Below are 17,630 nucleotides of genomic sequence, written 5' to 3' on the forward strand. Positions count from 1 at the left end.
AAGATGCTGTCTATTTCAGTATGAATGTCTAATTTTAATCACCTTTTGACAAGGTAATTTAAAGATTTCACATTTGTGTAAATTGTTTGTTTTTCCCAGTCAAATGCAGTAGTATCCTTATGCTAACTGTCGGTTCAGCAATAATGCAGTTTTCCATGTGGATCGTTCCATTTCTGAGTAAGCAGCAACTCAGACAAATGCATTTACAACTCTTTTTTTAACACTTTGTCATTTTTTTCCTTTTGCAACATGAAGTTCTATGCAATACCATTTCAAGTATGGCTGGTTCTGTAATGCTGGTTAATGGCCAAGACACTTGTTCTGGAAGAGTGGAGGTCCTTCATAATGGAACATGGGTAACAGTGTGTGATGATGGCTGGGATCTATCAGATGCTGCAGTGTTGTGTAGAGAACTGGGCTGTGGAGATGTTATTGAGGCAAAGACTGCTGCTTCTTTTGGCAAGGTTCAGGATCAAAATGGATAGCTAATGTAAACTGTGTTGGAGATGAGTCAACACTGAGCAGCAGTGAGTCTCAGAAATGGGGAGGGTTTGAATGTAACCCTTCAAAGAATGCTGGAGTCATCTGTCAGTGTAAGTTACTGATATTTAGATGGAATAAAAAGCTTTTGTATTTACTCTCTCTAAAAATATCATTGTAGCGAGTTCAGTGGAATGAGGAAGTGGATAACGGCTATTCCAACTCAGGTATGTCATTTTTATTAATAAACAAAAACAAAACGAGTCCGTGTCAAGCGTGATGGTGAAGCTTCAAACACCCGGCAGCGGCCAACACACAAACAGCTTTGATGTCTGACTCGCTCTCTCCCCCACACTCTGAGGTCTGGCCTCTTTTATTTCCCCCGTCTCTCACTGTGAACACAGAAAAAAGCAATTACCAACAATTAATTTCAAGTGAGAACCCTTAGCACTTACTCTCTTTCCAGACGAATGCTCAACCATGCCCTCGCCTCCACATACCCCCACCACCCGACTCAGACCGAGGAACTGTCCGGACTGCCCACTCCCACCCCCTTTCTGGAGAGGAAATCCTCAACAGCCATCTGTGCCCCAGGCTTGTGGACCACCTCGAACTTAAACAGCTGGATTGCCAGATAACAATGGGTGATCCCGGCATTGGCATCCTTCATGCGGTGGAGCCACTGGAGTGGGGCATGGTCCGAACAGATGGTGAATGCTTGTCCCAACAAATAGTAGCAGAGAGAGAGTGAGGACCGCCCACTTGATGGCCAAGCACTCCTCTATGGTGCTGTACTTAGTCTCTCTCATAGAGAGCTTCCGACTAATGTACAGCACCGGGCGCTCCTCCCCCTCCACCACCTGAGACAGTACAGCACCCAGCCCCCTGCCCGATGCATCCATCTGCAAAAAAAAAATGGGAGAGATAAGTGAGGGGAATGCAGAAGCAGCCTGCCACAAAGTGTGACTTTTACCTGCGTGAATGCTTGTTGGCACTGCTCCGTTCATTAGACCAGGTCTGGAGCTCCATTTCTAGTGAGATCAGTCAGCAGGCTGGTGACGTCCAAATAATTAGGCAAAAACCTTTGACAATAGCTAGCCCCAGAACTGTCTCACCTCTTTTTTGGTCTTGGGTCTCGGGCAGGTCACAATCACTGCAATTTTGTCAATTTGGGGCCGCACCTGACCGTGACCCAAGTGGAACCCCAGATACCATACCTCCACCCGACCAATTGCACACTTCTTCAGATTTTCAGTGTGCCCTGCTTGTCGCAGCGACCTCAGAACGTCCCCAGATGCTGCATGTGCCGCTGCCAATCAGTACTGTATATAATTATGTCATCCAAATATGCAGCGGCATATGCAGCTTGCGGTCTGAGGACCCTGTCCATAAGACGCTGAAACGTAGCCGGGGCCCCAAACAAACCGAACGGAAGGGTCACAAATTGGTGTAAATAAAACGGTGTGGAGAAGGCCTTTTTTCACAGGATATCGGCGTTAAGGGGATCTACCAATATCCCTTTGTCAAATCCAGTGTTGAATAAAAGCGAGCCATGCCCAGTCAATCGAGTAGTTCGTCAATACGTGGCATTGGATACAGATCCAATTTTGACACCATGTTGACTTTCCTATATTTCACATAGAACCAGACCGAGCCATCGCTCTTAGGTACCAGAACCACTGAGCTGGCCCAATCACTGTGGGATTCTTCTATTTACCCCATATTGAGCATGGCCTTTAATTCTTCCTATACTACCTGTTTCTTGTGTTCTGGTAGGCGGTAGGGACGACTACCTACCACTACCCCAGGGGTTGTCTCGATGTGGTGTTCTATGAGATTAGTGCGGCTGGGTAGAGGCGAGAACACGTCAGAAAAATCCTTTTGCAACCTGGCCACTCTGTACATTTCCACGGCAAGAGGTGGTCTGCACGAGCTCCTCCGTCTCCAAAGCTACTGTCGCCAAGGATACGGGGACCGCCTCTCTCCATGGCTTTAGGAGGTTGAGGTGGTAAATCTGACATGCTCCACCCCTATCGGTACGCACTCTCTTATAGTCAACTTCCCCAACTCACTGTGTGACCTCAAAGGGCCCTTGCCTCTTCGTGAGTAATTTCGAGCTTGAACATGCCCTCACCTCCACAAACATTAACCTATATTTTTGAGGAAATAAATTCGACCAGCCCCAGCTGTGTAGCAATAAAGATTCTATTCTATTCTTTTTTGGCTGGTGAACAATCCCATGTGTTTAACTGCTTGATATGTTTCTTTTGTTTTCATCTCTGTGTCCATTATCCCTTATCCCCATCAGGGAATGGAGGTTACACAAGTAACCATGACATTCCCTATCTGTCACTCACTCGACGTTTTGTCGATGTAGTGACACTAGGGGTCCCTATACGAAACGCCACAATTGGCTGAACTGTGTTACGTGAACTGGCGGTGTGTGGTGGGTAGACTACTGTGTGCCTCATAGCCAGCACACCAGGTCAACACGTAACCTCCCCCAACATAGTTATGAGTGTCGAACGGCCCTTTGGGGACAAGTCGACTACCCAAAAGATAGAGACAGGCTTAACCCAGTCGTGGCCTCTTTTCCCCTCCTCTTTTTCCACTCCCTGAAAAAGAAGGGGGATTATCCGACTGGGCTGCCAGGTCTAGTCGGGGGGTGTCCCTCCCAAGGGGAAGACACCGCGGAGACCACACCACGCCCATATAGGGGGGATATTTAAGTGGAAGAATACGTCACATGGTCTTTCCGACCATGTGGAGAGTCTTCAAGGTAGATCCTACCCAACGGGGGAGGAGTTACTACAAACATGGAGACTGGAGCAGAAGGGCTTTGCCCTAGGAAGACGCAGTTTGCCAACAGGGAAACGAACTAGCGGATGTTATATATCGCAAGGGGCTAGCCTTACAGGGAACCGCCACATGCAGAGCACCTACCCCAGAAAAGGACTCTTAGTTAGCATGTGTACTGGGCCGGCAGCGAGTCTCTCCGAAAACCCGACTGCCACAGGGCTCGGAGGAAGTCAACCAGGAAACAAAGATTGTGAACACTACTGGGAATTAATGGCACAAGTCTTCAGCTCAAAAGGAGGTGGAAGGCGCTATGTGCAAGCGATACACCCAGCCAGCTATCCCGGGCTTATCCGCTTGTGTTGCGTGCCACTACCTGGGACGAAACCAGTTCCACCTGGAGGTTGTAGAACCTTGCAAAGGTGTTGGGTGTTGCCCAGACCGCTGCTCTGCAAATGTCTGTTAGAGAGGCACCTCTGGCCAGGGCCCAGGAAGCCGCTACACCCCTGTTAGAATGGGCTCGTAGCCCTACCGGGGGCGGCATGTCCTGGGCGAGATATGCCATTGTTATGGCGTCAATGAGCCAGTGGGTGATCCTCTGCTTGGAGACAGCACTTCCTTTCCGCTGTGCACCAAAGCAGACAAAGAGCTGCTCAGAGATTCTAAAGCTCTGCGTGCGATCCAAATAGATGCGTAAAGCGCGCACCGGACACAGCAACGACAGGGCTGGGTCTGCCTTCTCCTGGGGCAGCGCTTGCAGGTTCACCACTTGGTCCCTAAAAGGGGTGGTGGGAACCTTGAGCACATAGCCCGGTCGGGGTCTCAGGATCACGTGAGTGTAACCCGGACTGAACTCCAGGCACGTTTCGCTGACAGAGAACGCTTGCAGGTCACCTACCCTCTTGATGGAAGTGAGCGCAGTTAGGAGGGCAGTCTTCAAGGAGAGTGCCTTAAGCTCGGCTGACTGCAAAGGCTCAAAGGGGGGCCTCTGTAGACCCTGAAGAATTACAGAGAGGTCCCATGAGGGAACGAGGCATGGTCTGGAGGGATTCAGCCTCCTGGCACCTCTTAGGAACCTGATGATCAGGTCGTGCTTCCCTAAGGACTTACTGTCGACTGAGTCGTGGTGTACTGCTATGGCAGGAACGTACACCTTCAAGGTGGAAGGGGACAGCCTCCCTTCTAACCTCTCTGCAGGAAGGAAAGCACTGACTGCAGATCTCTGGGGGTCTTCGTGTCGGGAAGAACACCACTTAGCGAACAGACGCCACTTAAAGGCATACAGGCGCCTCGTAGAGGGGGCCCTAGCCTGAGTGATCGTGTCTACCACCGCAGGTGGTAGACCGCTTAGGTCTTCTGCGTCCCGTCCAGGGGCCAGACATGGAGATTCCAGAGGTCTGGGTGCGGGTGCTAGAGGGTGCCCCATTCCTGAGAAAGAAGGTCCTTCCTCAGGGGAATTCACAAGGGGGGAGCTGTCGCGAGGAGCGTGAGGTCCAAGAACCATGTCTGGGTGGGCCAGTAGGGTGCTACCAGGACGACCTGGTCCTCGTCCTCCCTGACCTTGCACAGGGTCTGTGCAAGCAGGCTCACTGGGGGAAACGCATATTTGCATAGGCCAGGGGGTCAGCTGTGTGCCAGCGCGTCTATGCCGAGGGGAGCCTCGATGAGGGCGTACCAGAGCGGGCAGTGGGAGGATTCTTGGGAGGCGAACAGGTCCACCTGTGCCCGTCCGAATCGACTCCAAATCAGCTGGACCACCTGAGGGTGGAGTCTCCACTCTCCCCTGAGGGTAACCTGCCATGACAGCTCGTCTGCTGTAGTGTTGAGGTTGCCTGGGATGTGAGTGGCTCACAGCGACTTGAAGTGCTGCTGACTCCAGAGGAGGAGACGGTGGGCGAGTTGTGACATACAATGAGAGCACAGACCGCCTTGGCGGTTGACTTACGCTACCGTTGCCGTGCTATCTGTCCGAACTAACACGTGCTTGCCCTGGATCAACGGCCGTAACCTCTGCAGGCCGAGCAGAATTGCCAACAATTCGAGGCCGGTGGCTGTGTGCCCATTGCAAACAGTGCCCCAGCCCATTTTGGAGGCATCTGTCATGACCACAACGTGCCTGGAGACCAGTTCTAAAGGAACACCTGCTCGTAGAAATGAGAGGTTGGTCCAAGGGCTGAAAAGACAGTGACAGACCAGCGTGATGGCCATGCGATGTGTCCCGTGGCACCATGCCCATCTCGGGACTCGAGTCTGGAGCCAGTGCTGAAGCGGCCTCATATGCATCAACCCGAGCGGGGTGGCCACCGCAGAGGACACCATATGCCCCAGGAGCCTCTGAAAAAAGTCTCAGTGGAACCGCTGTTTTCTGTTTGAACGCCTTCAAACAGTCCAGCAACTCCAAACCGAGAAAAGAGATGCTCTGAACCGGGAGGAGCTTGCTCTTTTCCCAGTTGACCCGAAGCCCTAGTCGGCTGAGGTGTGAGAGCACCAGGTCCCTGTGTGCGCACAACATATCTCGAGAGTGAGCTAGGATTAGCCAGTCATCGAGATAGTTGAGAATGTGAATGCCCACCTCCCTTAACGGGGCAAGGGCAGCCTCTGCGACCTTCGTAAAAATGCGAGGAGACAGGGACAGGCCGAAAGGGAGGACTTTGTACTGATACGCCTGACCCTCGAATGCAAACCGCAGGAAGGGTCTGTGTCGAGGAAGGATCAAGACGTGGAAGTACGCATCCTTCAGGTCTACCACCACGAACCAATCTTGATGCCGGACCCTCGCCAGAATGCGTTTTTGCATCAGCATCTTGAACGGGAGTCTCTGTAAAGCCCGGTTCAGTACTCGCAGGTCCAAGATTGGCCGCAACCCACCGCCTTTTTTCGGTACGATGAAATAGGGGCTGTTAAACCCTTTCTTCATCTTGGCTGGAGGGACAGGTTCTATCGCGCCCTTCCGTAGGAGGGTAGTGATCTCTGCGTGCAAGGTGGCAGCGTTTTCGCTCTTGACCAAGGTGAAGTGAATACCGCTGAACCTGGGCGGGTGCCTGGCGAACTGAATCGTGTAGCCGAGTCGGACGGTCCGGACCAGCCATCGTGACGGATTGGAGAGCGTCCAAGTTCACGCAAGGGGGACCAAGGGGACAACGTCGTCGGATGTACCGGCAGGTGGGGCCTCGTGGTGGGGCGGAGCTCGAGGTGCCACACCACGTCATGGCCGTGCTGAGTCTAGGGACATCGAAGCACTTACCTGGGTCCTTGTGACCACCCCCGGAACAGTCTGGGATGGGGGAGGAAGAGGCCTGTCCTTGTAACCCGTGGAGACTGCCACATCGGGGGCAGCTGTATGCCACAGCTGGGTGCTCAGGGGCAGAAAGGCCACCGCTGGAGTGCCAATCCTGCAAGAAAGAACCCGTGGACGGTAGTCGTGGTGACGACCGTACACACTGGGTATGTGACCCAGGGAGGAAGGAAGCGACTCTTTTGCTGAACTGTTGGGTACCGCAGCCACTTGGGCATGCGGCGAAATCAAACAAAAAGGCAACAAAAGATTTTCCGCCCGGCCCTCCACTGGGGGATGGAGTGGTCTTTCTACCAGCTCCACGTGAGAGGGTTCCCTCGTCCCTGGGTCGCCCGTCTCAGGGGAGCTTTAAGGACCTCTGTGGGTTCTTAGGCGCCGGCTGTGAGACGGGTGGCGTCTGCTTCCTGCGGTGGGCTCCACGCCAGGGCCGGGCCGAAGGGGCTGGCTGCGGCGGAGCCGGTGCAGTCACCACAGGGGGACGCCCTTGGCGACGTGCAGACGGGGTGCGGGATCTTGAGCCGCGCCATGTCAGGATGTGCCGGATTGCCTCCGTCTGCTGTTTCACCGCCAAGAACTGCTGGGCAAAGTCCTCGACGGTGTCACCGAATAGGCCCGCCTGGGAAATGGGGGCAGCAAGCAACCGTGTCTTGTCGGCCTCGCCCATCTCGACCAGGTTGAGCCAAAGGTGGTGCTCCTGGACCACTAGTGTGGCCATCGTCCGCCCGAGAGACCGCGCCATGACCTTCGTCGCTCGGAGAGCGAGGTCGGTCGCCGAGCGCAGTTCCTGCATCAAATCTGGGGCAGAACTACCCTCGTGCAGTTCTTTCAACGCTTTGGCTTGGTGGACCTGCAGGAGAGCCATGGCGTGCAGGGCAGAGGCGGCTTGTCCAGTAGCGCTGTAGGCTTTAGCCGTCAGGGATGACATGAGCCTACAGGGCTTGGACGGGAGCTTAAGGCGTCCACGCCAGGTGGTGGCACTCTGCCGGCATAGGTGCACCGTGAGCGCCTTATCCACCGGGGGAATTGCCGTATAGCCCCTGACCGCCCCGCCATTGAAGGTAGTGAGAGTGGGGGAACTGCGGAATTGGGGCCGGGCAGTAAAAGGTGCCTCCCACGACTTCGATTTCTTATGAAAGCAAGCCGCGACCACAACGTTGCCATGGTCATGTTCTCGCAGTGAGAACATGAACCATCCACAAACGCTGCCTCCGTGTGGGTCGCGCCCAGACATGAAAGACAACGATCATGACCATCCAATGTTGAGAGATAACGACCGCAACCAGGAATAACACACAATCGGAAAGGCATCTTTAAAAGACGTGTCTTTAAAAAGATGTTCCGTGTGTGCCGCTCTTTTAGAGAAATATATACTCTTTTAGAGGAGGAAAGGCTCTTTCAGAAAATATACTCTCTTGTTTTTCTGACAAAGCGCCCAGGGGCATTCTCTGCAGTGCACCAGTGCAGAGGAGGGAGAAGCCGCTGAAATGCGCCGTCAGATCCAGCAGAGGTGAATGAACAGTACTATTCAGCTCAATGAGCATGACCATTTGGCTCCGAAGAGAAAATCTGAATGAGTGGTTGCATACCAGCTCCTTTTATACCCGTATGTCCGGGGGAGTGGCATGCAAATACCACTCGCCAATTTTCATTGGCCTTTTATCAAAGACCAGAGGTGTCTTGGGCTCCCAAGAGTGACCCCTAGTGTCACTACATCGACACAACGTCGAGTGAGTGACAGATAGGGAATGCCTGGATGTACCCTAAGAAAAACATGTGTAAAATATACATTTTCTGTAGTATTGTTATAAAATTTGAACTTGGACTAGGTAAGGCTTCAGGGTGTGGTCCCATTGTGCTTTCCAGCTAATAGCTCCCAGTCATAGTCATCTGTAGGCATCTGTATCAAATTTTTATACATATATATTTTTATATAAAATAAAAATTTTATATTTTTATTTGTATCATTTTTATTCTGAATACTGGGGAAACAAATTCAGAGTCTCACCTTTCAAAAGAGACCATGTACTCCAAATTGTTCAAGAACAGCTTTAAATTTACGTTGGGTATGCCTTGAATAGGCATTTTAGGCAAATTTTACAGGACTGGGAAGAGGGAAGCTCCCTGGAGGACTCTAAATTGAAAATTTGATTTAATTGTCATTGTAATGGAGCCAAACATCCTAAATATATTTTTGTTGTTAAAAATATTTGTAAAATATTTTTTTAAATATTGGTTAATTTTTTATTGATTCTTATATATAATGCAGAATAAACAATATATATAACATCTTTTCAAATGTCCCCACCCTGCCTAATTCTGTGAACCATTCTTAAAATGAGGGAGCGCCTTTTGACTTCCATCCTCTAAGAATTATTTGTCTGCCAATCATTACACTAGTTTGGACCCAGCTTTATGTATGTTTGTCACCTATTTTAATAACCCCATCACCCAAAATACAGTCTGGGGCATAATGAAATTTGAGTATCTAAAACCTCACAGATAAAATTCTGGACTCTCAACCAGAATTCTCGAATCTTAGCACAGAACCACGGATCATGTACTATGTATCCATCCTCCAACTGACATCGCCAGCAGGTAGGTGTGTCTTTTAGACCAAGCCTAATCAATCCAGAGGGAGTCCAGTAGAAATTATGCAAAATCTTAAATGAAATATGGTGACCCTTGCATCCTTAAACATGGTTTTAATTATTATTATTTTTTTTTTAATTCTTTCCCACTCCCCATCCTCCAATACCAAGTTCATATCTCTTTCCCATAACCTCTTAAGAGCTACTGAGACTCCATCACCAAGACTCTGAATCAACAAGGAGTAATACACTGACCCTTTCCAAAGGCTGTGAGCACCATACAAATGATCTCAAAGCTCCGTTTTCATAAAGGTCACCAAGTGTAGCAACACCCCTTTCCATCCATTTTTCCAGAAAAAGAGGGACTTGTTAATACACAATTTGGGGTTCAGCCATATGCTTGAGGAAACATTTAGGTAAGTATCAAAATTGAACATATGGGAAACCTTTGTCCATACAGAATGTAAGTGTGAAATAATGGGATGCATTTATACTTTTCTCTAGGCAATTTGATAGAAAGACTTTGCAATGGTGAGATTGGAGCAAGGTCCGCTTGTTCAGTGTTATACCAGGGAGGGGCTCTCTCAGGTGGAAGAGACCAATGGGCCAGGTGACTGAGTCTAAAAGCATAGTAATAAAACAACATTTTGGGGAGGCCTAAACCCCCTTTATCAATTAGTCTATGTAACATTGAAATGCAACCAAGGTAATTTACCATTCCAAATAAAAGACTTAGATATTCTATCAAATTGTTTAAAATAAGAACTAAATATATTTTTAACTGCTTAAATTCCTAACAAACTAGCTTGATGTGTGCAGTTTTCCTTCCTTTGTTGACATATTTCCTGTTAAAACAGGAAGTTTGAGCGGGATTTAAAATAGCCAATAGCCTTTTAAGTCACAGGAAATAAATGTGCTTCTTGCCTTTTGTTAGAAGTAGGTGGTACAACGGAGCGGAACATTCTCATTCTAGAGAGCATGTGATTGGACAAAATGAGTGCAGTATGAGTCATCAATATTTTTGGTCCATATTTTCAGAAGAGGGAGACTATAAGTTTTAAATGTATACATACACTAAAAGTGAATTTTCTTTAGGAATACAAAAGCTTATAAATTGTCTTTAACAGACTAAAACATGGGAGAAAAAATCCAGAAAACATTTCATGTTGTGGGGACTCTTAACTAGTTTATTTTGTGTTTTTATTCCTGTCCCCATTAGCTCTTGTCAGGTTGGTCAATAGCAGTGACTCTTGTTCTGGAAGAGTGGAGGTTCTCTATAATGGAATATGGGGAACAGTGTGTGATAATGGATGGGATCTATCAGATGCTGCAGTGGTGTGTAGTGAGATGGCTTGTGGAGATGTTATGTATACAAAGACTGGTGCTTATTTTGGCCAGGGTTCAGGGCCAGTATGGATGAGTGATTTACAGTGTTCTAACACTGAATCTACAATGAGAGAATATACATCAGGTGTGTAGAGAACTGGGCTGTGGGAGAGTTTTGGAAGCAATGACTGGCGCTTATTTTGGACAAGATTCAGGATCAGTGTGGAAGAATAATTTAAAATGTGTTGGGACTGTATCTGAATTGATGAGCTGTCCATTTTGCCTCAAGTTCACTCAGCTGTGGCCTTGAGAAAGATGTTGGAGTCATTTGTGGATGTAAGTGCCAATATTTTTATCCTAATGAATGTGGAAATATTACTGTGATCACAAGAGATAAACTGATTAAATCTGATGAAATATTTAACTATAATATAATTTGCAGATGTGCAAAATGCCTCTTCATGGTAGGGATTTCATGTTCCATGTTTACATTACATTTAGAAAGAAAATGAGGAAGAATTCATTAATAGCCTACAAAGCATCCAAAGTGGTGTGGATCGGATCCTCTGCTAAATCTTGCTCTCCTCAGTTACTGTTGCTAATTCTGTCACACTTTCCTCCCTGTGCCTGTTCTGAAAGGTCTGCAAATACTTTGGGCATTATTATTATAAAAATGTTTCGGTTGAGGTCTTGTCAGCACATCAGCGGAATCACATCAGATAAAATAATGGGTATACGTAAATACAACATGGTTTATGAGATCGTGTTGAATCTGTGATTGTAAAGAAAGTATTTTATGACAGCATAATTGAGTAAGAAATTACATCATTCACATTTCCTCTCATTCACTCAGATGTTCAAGTTCATTTGAGGGTTGAGGTTAAGGCTGCCCATGGGGTCGACCCAAATGATCCTAAAATCATGAAGATACTTTTGAAAGAGGTGAGAGCAGTTAAAAGAGTGACAGTGAGCTGGACTTTTTGCTGCTATCTATCGGCTGTTCATGTTACTGACTTGTATTTTCATTTATTTGAATTTCATAGATTGGGAAGAAGATACCAGAAGGTTTCCTCAGATGGAAAACTCAGTCCAATAGAAACGTTTTCCAGAAGGGAAAGATATTTTTACTCTGACAGGTTGCTAAAACTTTACATTTGTTGATTAAAGTTAATTTTACATTCTGAATTGAATAGTTCCCCCAATAACAATGCACTGTTGGTTACGCAGGTTATTGCAGGTATGCAAAAGAGACATTGTTTAGATTCTTTGTGTCCTAATTTGCTAACCAAGATATAAATTAAATGAATATAGTTATCTTGATATAGCCTATATTGTACATTTTCAATGTAAATCTGTCTATATATTTAGAATGTAAATGTACCAATATAAAATGTATGGCTAATAATGAATTAAATTCAATATAATTCCATTCATATTTAATTTATAATAAGAATCAGATTCAGAATCACCAGAGGTACAATGCAATTTCAACATGACACAAGCAGATGTTGAATAATTACATTGTTGGCATGAACGCAAAGAAGAGACACAATATTGTGAGCATCTTTTTTGTGTTCACAGGTTAGTCCACCATATTTAGCCAATTACTAAATTTGCTGTGTTTTCACAAAACATCCAAAAGAACAAGTGATGTTTCCACGCAGGATGTAGTATCACTATGATGATAAGCACAAAGTAGCTGATGAACTGGTGGCTGATTTGTCAAACACAAAATAGTGCAATAGAAAGGCTACACGTGATATAGGAAAAGAACATGCCCAAGTATTCTCAGTATAGTTTTGTAAATCATTTGCAACTGGTTAATGAACTGAGACAGATATATGCATAAATTTAGTAAGGAAAGTAACCTCTCCTCATGCAAAAGTGTGTAAGGACCTGCATAATTACAGGAACCTGATAAAGCACTTATTTGACCTTTCACAAAAAACAGGCCAAACAAAACAAAACTTGAAGATGCCTCCATTGCAAACAATAGCATCTAGGTGAAATCTCCAAAACTCCAAGATGTTTCAGTAGCGGATGTCAAATCAGCAATAAATCCTAAAGCAAAGAAACTGGTGATGCTTCAATCAAACAGGCTATTGACTCTTTTCAATGCAAGGAGGGAATTTCAGTCCTATAACGTCGCATTTAGAATTGCAATTTCTGGTCTGTGTCCTTCTTACACTGTCTGTGAAAGCACAGGCAGTATAAAGAGGAGAAGACTGTATGCAATACAGTGCTGTTTGTTGATAGACAGTATAGACTTTATACTATCAACCAACACCACTTTATTATATACAATATCCTCCTTCATATACTGTATTGTATAGAAGGAAACATTCTGAAAATAAGTTCATTCTATTCTCTCAATTTAACACTGGTCATTCCATGCAGAGAGCTGTGTTTGAAAGAATACAGGATGATTAAAAAAAAAGACTCAAAAGCTTCACAGTTTGCAATCTGTTAATGAGGCCTGTCAAAGTGATTTGGAAGGGATGACTCACTTGTACAACTAAACAAATTGTAAACAAAGAACAGCCTACAGTGCAAAGCAATCGTTTTTCCCCAAAGTATTAAGTTTGAAGAGGATATAATTAATGGGAACACCAAAAGGACCTTAAAAGTAGTCCATAAAACTATATTTACACTATATTTGAAGTCTTTTCAAGCAATATGATGACAAGAACCAATGGTCTTTGGAATCAATTAGTTGAATCTTTGAGTTTAAAAGAATATTCAGGGTTCAGTCGACAGAATTTGTGGCAAATTATTGATTACCACAAAAATGTATTCTGACTTGGCCCTCCTTTTCTTAAAAAAAAAAAAAAAAAAAAAGCAAAACTACAAGGTCACAGTGAGGCACTTATAATGGAAGTGAATGGGGGCCAACTTTTGAACACTAAAATACTCGCTTTTTCAAAAGTATAGCCAGAAGACATAAACCATATGTGTTGTTAACATGATTTATGTGTGATAAACTTACTAAACTTTTCTGTGTAAAATTATAGCCAATTTTACAACTTCATTGCCATGACGATGTAATGTCAACAAACCCTAAATCCCTAATATGACTGTAAAAATGTCAATTTAAACAACTTTACAGCTCAAATAATACATGAGTTTTAACTCAAGAATTAATGTAAGTGATTTTATAAAATTATTAGCTTCACATTTCTGCCTTTAAACCCTCCCAAAATTGGCCACTTGTTGAGTGTGTGCTGTAATATATGTCTTAATGTCATTTGTTAGAGTCATCTGAGGGGAGGAGACTGGTAGGCTGGAGGTTGTACCTATTGATAAATGCGCCATAAAATAATCAACATACAAACCTTTCTGCCATTGCCAAAGAGATGACTGAGCAGATATGGGACACTTAAACAGGTTTACACCCTTTGTCATATTTTGAACATTCTGTCATTGTGATTGTGTTTTATCTTAAAGTAACAAATAGAAATGCAATAAATGTAATTTTTTTCTATGTACAAAACGGATTTAGAGATTGGTATGACAATTCATCTGCCTGTTCAATATCTTTGTTGCCTGTTTGTTGGTTGTACTGTAAATGTCCTCTATGTTTCTTATTGAAAAACACTGTATACAGTATATAGTAGGGTTGCACGGTATACTGGTACTAATGAAAAATCGCAATACCAAAAAATGAAAATGATACGATATCATATTTTTGTTAATTTCGGTACCATATTAAAGTATGCTGCCATTAGCTAAATGTAATATAATGTGAGAGTGGCACTAGTCCACCCAGATTGACGGCTGGTCCACCCAATCAAAACTGCATGAATATAAGAACAGTTTGCAAATAAAAAATTGCATTTTGTCGCACGCAAAATAGCTCACATGCAAGATAATCATCATATTCCTGTTATAAATATAGTTAGAAAAATTTGTTTTTATTTCAAATAAGAAGTTTGATATGATTATGGTAAACTGAAATGGGTTTCGGCGCACTTCTTACCGAGTCGCTCATTTTCTCTGTACTGCGCAGCTCTCTACAGTCATGCCTGTAAATAGATCCGCTTACTGCGCTTAGCACCAAGATAATGTATCTACGCTTTGTCTCACTTAATTTATTATTATTATTATTATTTTACGTGGGAGTGTGGTATAGGTTTCTGTAGATGGCATGGCAGGGTATGAAATTAGCAGGAAATTTTGCTCGTTATCTACCCTTAACTGTGTGGCAGGCAACCTTTAAGACTTCTCGGAGTGACAAATGTCAAGAAATGCTGTTAGACATAAATATGCGTGTTTGAAGAAGTACACTTGATCATATATTGATCAAAGAGAAGCCATTGATGCGCATTTTTGTGTTTAGAGGATTCAAGTTCATGACGACAGGTGAATTGTCATGTGTGTCATAATTCAGTAGCTACAACATCAGAAATGGTTCTTGAACAAGAAGTTTCTCTTCTGTGCTTGTCTACTCTTTAGCCTCCATTTCAATGTAACATTCCCCAACTCTGTCCTCCTTTTTCCTGGGGGTCTTTCTGGGGAAGCAAATGTGGGTGGATCTTCTGCCGGAAGTAGCATTCCCTAGTTTTGGCAGCAGTTATTTCAGACCCTGTTTACAGCTGGTTATAAGAAGCATTTTGGATAATCCGATCACAAATGTCAGTGCTAAATATAGTTGTAAACGGGGTACAAAAAGTTTTGTGATTGGATAAAAAAAAACACATACAGAGGCAGGCAAAAACCACATCACATTTGAGGTTTAAAATGGCGTCATGATGCGTCCTGGATGGCAGCGAAGCACCACCTCTGAACAAATGTTTAAACTTGCATGCGGATTTAAAAGGAAATAACCGTCCCATCGAACAACTTGAAAAAGCGATTACACACCCAAGTATGAGTTCTTCACAGCTCTTCCTCAGTGTGTCTGTCTGATTTGAACATGCGGGCTGATACGATGACTAGTACTCCACTAAAACAACCAATAATTTTGCTTGAAATGTTTGTGCTTAGATTAAATCTCAGCTACATCTGAGAGAAACAGTGCGCCAGTTTTGTTTGCGCTTTCTTTGTCTTTACGACTTTTTTGCAATCTATTATCGTTCAGTAACACACGGATATAGTGATTGATGTACAGTGGTGTGAAAAAGTGTTTGCCCCCTTCCTGATTTCTTATTTTTTTGCATGTTTGTCACACTTAAATGTTTCAGATCATCAAACAAGTTTAAATATTAGTCAAAGATAACACAAGTAAACACAAAATGCAGTTTTTAAATGAAGGTTGTTATTATTAAGGGAAAACAAAATCCAAACCTACATGGCCCTGTGTGAAAAAGTGTTTGCCCCACCTGTTAAAACATAACTTAACTGTGGTTTATCACACCTGAGTTCAATTTCTCTAGCCACACCCAGGCCTGATTACTGCCACACCTGTTCTCAATCAAGAAATCACTTAAATAGGACCTGCCTGACAAAGTGAAGTAGACCAAAAGATCTTAAAAAGCTAGACATCATGGCGAGATCCAAAGAAATTCAGGAACAAATGAGAAAGAAAGTAATTGAGATCTATCAGTCTGGAAAACGTTATAAAGCCATTTCTAAAGCTTTGGGACTCCAGAGAACCACAGTGAGAGCCATTATCCACAAATGGCGAAAACATGGAACAGTGGTGAACCTTCCCAGGAGTGGCCGGCTGACCAAAATTACCCCAAAAGCGCAGTGACGACTCATCCAAGAGGTCACAAAAGACCCCACAACAACATCCAAAGAACTGCAGGCCTCACTTGCCTCAGTTAAGGTCAGTGTTCATGACTCCACCATAAAAGAGACTGGGCAAAAATGGCCTGCATGGCAGAGTTCCAAGACGAAAACCACTGCTGAGCAAAAAGAACATTAAGGCTCGTCTCATTTTTGCCAGAAAACATCTTGATGATCCCCAAGACTTTTGGGAAAATACTCTGTGGACTGAAGAGACAAAAGTTTAACTTTTTGGAAGGTGTGTGTCCCATTACATCTGGCGTAAAAGTAACACCGCATTTCAGAAAAAGAACATCATACCAACAGTAAAATATGGTGGTGGTAGTGTGATGGTCTGGGGCTGTTTTGCTGCTTCAGGACCTGGAAGACTTGCTGTGATAAATGGAACCATGAATTCTGCTGTCTACCAAAAAGTCCTGAAGGCCATCTCTTCGTGACCTCAAGCTGAAGCGAACTTGGGTTCTGCAGCAGGACAATGATCCAAAACACACCAGCAAGTCCACCTCTGAATGGCTGAAGAAAAACAAAATGAAGACTTTGGAGTGGCCTAATCAAAGTCCTGACCTGAATCCTATTGAGATGCTGTGGCATGACCTTAAAAAGGCAGTTCATGCTCGAAAACCCTCCAATGTGGCTGAATTACAACAATTCTGCAAAGTTGAGTGGGCCAAAATTCCTCCACAGCGCTGTAAAAGACTCACTGCAAGTTATCGCAAACGCTTGATTGCAGTTGTTGCTGCTAAGGGTGGCCCAACCAGTTATTAGGTTTAGGGGGCAAACACTTTTTCACACAGGGCCATGTAGGTTTGGATTTTGTTTTCCCTTAATAATAACAACCTTCATTTAAAAACTGCATTTTGTGTTTACTTGTGTTATCTTTGACTAATATTTAAACTTGTTTGATGATCTGAAACATTTAAGTGTGACAAACATGCAAAAAAATAAGAAATCAGGAAGGGGGCAAACACTTTTTCACACCACTGTATATATCCTCATGAAATCAAACACACTCTCCTTAAAATCTCAACACCACCACGAAAGAATGAATGGACGTACACCGCAACAACAGCTCTGTTTACTTGATAACGGAAGTGACGGCCACATTTCTCGCCAAGCATCACGGTGCGTAGGAAAAAGGTAGAACATCTGATTCACTCACGTTTTTTACCAGACCTTTTATTTTACATAGACTACTAATCAAAATAAATATTTTGTGACATTGCAGCAGCTCCACAAAGCCCAGAACGTAAGCCAAAGGAGAGTTGTCGGATTTTAAAGATTTGATCTTTGGGGAAATAGCCAACGCTGGGTTTCCTGATAACGTTGCAATTTAAACCTTTACGATCATCTTAACTGACGTCGTTCACTATTTTACGATGGAGTAACGCCTGTTTCCCAAACCAGCACGTAGATTGCTC

General features: G+C 44.5%; 1 pseudogene; it reads left to right on the forward strand.

Moving 5' to 3' along the window:
* The first annotated feature begins 278 nt into the window (after positions 1–278).
* LOC127436576 (deleted in malignant brain tumors 1 protein-like) lies at positions 279–12,071 on the forward strand (annotated as a pseudogene).
* The last annotated feature ends 5,559 nt before the right edge of the window (positions 12,072–17,630 follow it).

Source organism: Myxocyprinus asiaticus, chromosome 47 (genome assembly GCF_019703515.2).
Source record: "Myxocyprinus asiaticus isolate MX2 ecotype Aquarium Trade chromosome 47, UBuf_Myxa_2, whole genome shotgun sequence".
Lineage (NCBI taxonomy): Eukaryota > Metazoa > Chordata > Actinopteri > Cypriniformes > Catostomidae > Myxocyprinus > Myxocyprinus asiaticus.